This window comes from Orycteropus afer, unplaced genomic scaffold (genome assembly GCF_000298275.1).
Source record: "Orycteropus afer afer isolate SDZICR_OR568_19922 unplaced genomic scaffold, OryAfe1.0 scaffold00315, whole genome shotgun sequence".
Taxonomy (NCBI): Eukaryota; Metazoa; Chordata; class Mammalia; order Tubulidentata; family Orycteropodidae; genus Orycteropus; species Orycteropus afer.
In genome coordinates this window covers 756,484-761,752 of record NW_006921902.1, presented here as the reverse complement: position 1 = coordinate 761,752, position 5,269 = coordinate 756,484, and positions in this window count along the sequence as shown.

The following is a 5,269-nucleotide window of genomic DNA, read 5'->3' as shown; positions in this document are numbered from 1 at the left end:
TTTTTTTCTATGCTTGTTGTTACTGTTACTTGACATCAAGTTAACTCCAACTTGTGGCAGCCCCTTCTAAAACAAAGTGAAATATTGCCTGGTCCTGTGGCATCTTCACAATGTTTGGTACATTTGAGTTCATTGTTGAGGGATAACCTAGGTGGTTCATCTTCTAGCATTACATTGGGTAATTTTGTTAGAGAGGGTTTTCATTGGCTAATAACCAAAACTTAATTTCTATTCTATCTCAGTGTGGAAGCCCTGCTGAAACCTGTGCACTCTGGGTGACCCTGCAATTAAAATATTGGTGGCATAGCTTCCAGCATACAAGATACCACAGTATGGCAAACTGACATATGGTGATTAAAAAAAACATAAAAGTTGATTTGATAGGGTGTTGATAAGGAGGGAATTGGAAGTTTTTATTGATAAAATGCTGTCAGTGCAAACAACAGACTACACTAAGTGCATAAGACATGCACATACCATAAGACAGGGAGTGGCAGAGAATTGCTATCATGAGAGTGTGCAGAAAGTTGTGATACAAACAGCATTTGAACATTAATATTGAAGGAAGAAGTTCACACACCTAGTAAAGCAGGATATGGGGTAAAAAATGTATAAATAGATTGATTCATTCCTTTGTTCTTTCATTCATTTATTGCTGGATGTACAGATAATTAATATCCAGTCCATGCCTGGAGGAAGACACAAGGGAGTCAAACATGAAAGAGGCAAGATATGCTCTTTGTTAAATGAACACAGTCAGAGAAGTATTGTCTTAATTAGGAATTGATGGTACTGTCCTATCTTGACAACTCATGGTTTAATAAGCCATCAGTTATAAGTACTATTATTATTGTTATCAACTGTGGCATAAATGGAGAGACTGGGAGAAGTGGGAGGGAGAAGGAAAGTGAGACCATAGTGGGAGAGAGGGAATTTTAAAGGGGGGTCTGGATCAGAATTCTATTAATTGGAAAGCAAAATTCTAAAAAGGAGTTTATGAAACTTAAAAAAATATATATATGAATTAAACATGAATATATCCACTGATCCCAACATCTCCCCACTCAACTTCTATCACGTTGTGATAGTTGGAGCTGTGTGTCAACTTGGTTGGACCCCAGTTCTGTGTGGTTGTTCCCATGATGGGATCAGATGACTGTGCTCTGAGTGGCCAGTCTGTCTAAGGGGAGTTTCCCTAGGGGTGTGGCCTGCTTCCAAGATATCCAGGGACATCCTGGGAAGAGCCACATTCTTTGAGGGATTGGAACCCTGGTGTGCGGACTACAGACTTCCGTGAGTGAGCAGCCCACTGTCCGGCCCGGAGATCTTGGATTCCTCTTTTGTTGGAGTCAACAACCAGTGTACTGCCTGCCAGCCTTGAATCTCTTGGCCCCTTACGCTTACAGAAGCTAAAGCAGCCGCCAGCCCATCTCCTCCAGAGACTTGGACTTGTTGGCTTGGACTTGTCGGCTTCTATACGCTTGTGAGCCATTTTCCTAAGATAAATTTCTCTCTCTCTCTCTGTATAAATATATATATACACTTTGCTGGTTTTTGTGTTTCTCTAGAGAACCCAGTCTAACACACACGTCAAACCAAAACCATTGTCATCAAGGCAATTTCCACTCACAGTGACCCTGTAGAATAGAATAGAACTGTTAAGTGTAAATCCTTACAGAAACAGTCTTATCCTTCTTCCTAAAAGTGCCTGGTGAGTTTGAACCTTTAGGTTAGCAGCCAAGTGCTTAACCACTCCACCACAAGATCTCCCTCGTTCTACCCCCAGGGCAGTCTAAATACAGATGATGTGTTTTATTTGTTTTACCTTTATTTCTCCCAGCAGCCTAAACTATATGCTTCACCTTCCTTGTCCTCAGACTATACTGTTCCCAGCCTTATTCACCATCAGAAAGATACACTTGAATTCTCTACTCCTGCATTAACTCCTGATTTGTTTCCTATACTGTAGTAAGGTTTTCATTGGGAAAGCTGGTTACATGGAAGGCTAAGGGTTTGGGCAGTAGTCTCTCTTGTCGTCTCATCACAGCCTGGGGACAGACAGAGCAATCAATTTGCCTGTGTCACTGACCATTGAAACCAAAAAAATGGAGCTCAAACAAGAAGCAGACCCATGAAACACAAAGATGATCTACTACCCCACCCCCCTACAGTGAATGACCACTGCATTGAATAGTTGGTTCAACATATTCTGCTTCACAGACAGGTCCAGAAGGGGAAGGACAGGCATGGATGAAAAGGAAGCACTCAAGTTCCTGGTCTTTTCTAATTCTTGGCTTCCTGTTGGCTGACAAATGATATGACCTATCAAGCAAACAAGCAAAACACTTAACCTGCCATTACCATTGCCACTAAAATGTTCACTCTGCTGAGGACTCTAGGCTTGAGTTCATGTGAATAAAATGAACTCACCCCACACACCACTTCATGTAACATCAAGTACTCCAATGGAAAACAGTATGACTAATAAGAAATATGATAGAGAACCTTTTTTTTTTTTTTTTTTTTTTCTGGACTGGTTCATGTGGATCCTCCAAATGAGCTGTCATTTTTAATATTCTTTTCTCAATGTCAAACCAAAAGCAATGTTTCTATAGGTAAAATAAATGATGGAATTTACTGAAGAAAGGTTTGACAAAAATCAGACTTTTTTTTTTTTCTTTAACGAATGTATTAAGGCTAACATAAAACAAACAAACCAAAAATATAACACCCTTTCCAGGAGAAAATACATCACAGAAGTCCCTGCCTATTTCTGTTCATTTCATTGTTTAAACAATTCTATCTCCTCATTCAAACTGAGCTTGGAAAATGGATGTGTGGCAGAGACTGGACAATGAAGGGTTAAACACCTTTTTTCTTCTTTAACACTATGCTCTAGGGATGTAAGAAGAACCTTGGTCAATAGACAGATATATTGACTTGTTATTATTTAAAGTTGTTTAACCAGGTAGAGATAAACGAAAGCTTTCAGCAGCTGAACTATCACACAAATCACAATTAAGGTGGCATATGTGTTTGGAAGACGTAAAATCAATTCCCACAAAGATAATGTTTTAGTCTCTATTTGAACTTGAAAACAGAAGTAAATTTTCAGCAGCAACAGCTGGGCTTGTTCCATCCAGGAGGCTCTCTATTAACTGTACAAGAAGGGCCTTTATTACCTCTTCTAATGGTTTTCCTCTATGGTTTTGTCTTCATCAAAAAAGCCAAATTGATTGCTCTGGTGCTGTTTACTGATGTGGCACTGAGAACAAAGGCAGCTGGCACTCATCAACACCAATATTTGGACCTCCCTCTCTTCTCTGAGTGGTGTTTATTGTTTATAAAGAGAAAACAATGCATTCCTGGGAGCTACTGGTTTGACATGGGTGGAGGGCAATATGCTATCTCAGCTTTTCCCTCTGAATTTCACTGGGTGGGAAAGTGTGAACATCTAACATGATTTTTGTGATATAATCACCCACAAAGTTTCTTCCAATTGAATATGACTACTCCTCAACATTTAATCACGTTAATGTTCAAAGTATTTCTATGAATGTACATGTGTGCATGCACATTTTTTCTTCCTAATTCTGGGAGCTTTGGTGGCATAGTGCCTAAGGTATTTGACTGCTAACCAGAAGGCTAGTGGTTCAAACCCACCTGCCACTCCTTGGAAGGAAGGTTGGGCAATCTACTTCCATAGTGATACCGCCTTGGAAACTCAAGGAGGGGTTGCTATGAGTTGGGTCAGACTCAATGGCAGTGTTGTTTTGTTTTGTTTTAATTTCATTCTATTCTCCTGAGAGAGAGAGACAATATTTAATGTCACTAGATTCCTTAGTGGACTTAATATGGAGCTGGCACAATGTTGCTGCTGTTGTTTTTAGTTGCTTTCTAGTTCATTCCAACTCATGGAAACCTGATCTGGTGGAGCAAATGGTTAAGCATTTGATTGCTAACCAAAATGTTGGCAGTTCAAACCCACCAAGAGGTGCCTAGGAAGAACCTGCTCCTGAAATGTAACAGGCCTGGTGACCTGTTCCTGAAATGTAACAGTCTTTAAAACCCCATGGAGCAGTTCTACTTTTTATACATGGGGTGGCCATGGCACACAGTAGATGCTTTAATAAACAGGTCATGGGCATTGAGAATCTACAGGCCCAAAGGCCAGTTTAGTTAGACTTGAATAATATCCTCTACTTCCCTTAGGTGAAATATGAAGGGGCAGTGCAGACTGGATGGGCATATGGGTGAAGTATAGATTACTCTTTTGGTGGCTATATTGTTTACTCATGAGTAACAGGAAAAACATGTTGAGGAAATGGAAGTTTTATTTTGCCATAACAGGAATTAGGGTATAGGAACCTGTAGTTCTAGTGTACAGATAAAAAGAGAAAATATGAACTATTGTGAATTAAGAGTTAGATAACCTGGATACTAATTTTCATCTAGAGGCTAACTCAGTGTAAGGCCTTGGGGAAGTCATTAGTCTCCTTTTTGTAGAAGCTTTGTCTGAAAACTATGACTGGTGAGACCTGAACTTTCCAAAATGCAGATAGTTGAGAGGTTACTATAAGATAGTGGAATAGGCAAACTACACAGATTCTCTTCTACAAAGAAAAGAAGAACCAGTTAACACAGATACAGAAAATAAACCTGGAGCCCTGAAATTTGAAAGGAAGGATACAGAAATGAACTAAACTCCAACTAATAGAAGAACCCACATGAAAACACCAAAAAAGAAGACATACACAGTCATGGACTGTCAGTGATTCTGACAGCAAGGACAACTTGGATATTGCCAAGTGGTGTTACTCCTTAATAATTAACCTAAAAATCACCCCTGCTAGCAAGGGGCTGCATGGAAGGCTGCACTTGTAGCTGGTGAATAAAAAGGGAAGCAGCAAAGAGGGAGATGGGCTGAGCTATGGACTTTTAGGTGTCTGAAGGGTGCAGACATTTTGAATGTTTACAAGCAGTTTGACCATTTTGGATATTTAAAGTGATGTAGTTCTCTCAGAGTCTAAGGACCTAAGAATAGGCTCCACTTGCCAAGGACCACAAAGACAAGGCATACACCAAGGACTGGAAAAGTGTGATATTCCCCTTATTGCCCTTATACCCCACACTCTCTTGGGGAATGGAGGTGCAGCCATCCCTCACTCCCACCCACCTTCTCAGCTGGCAAGAATTCCATCCCAGAGTTTGTGTGCTGATGGAGCCTGGGTGCCCTGCCTTGCCCTGCACTGATTTTTTTTTTTTTTTT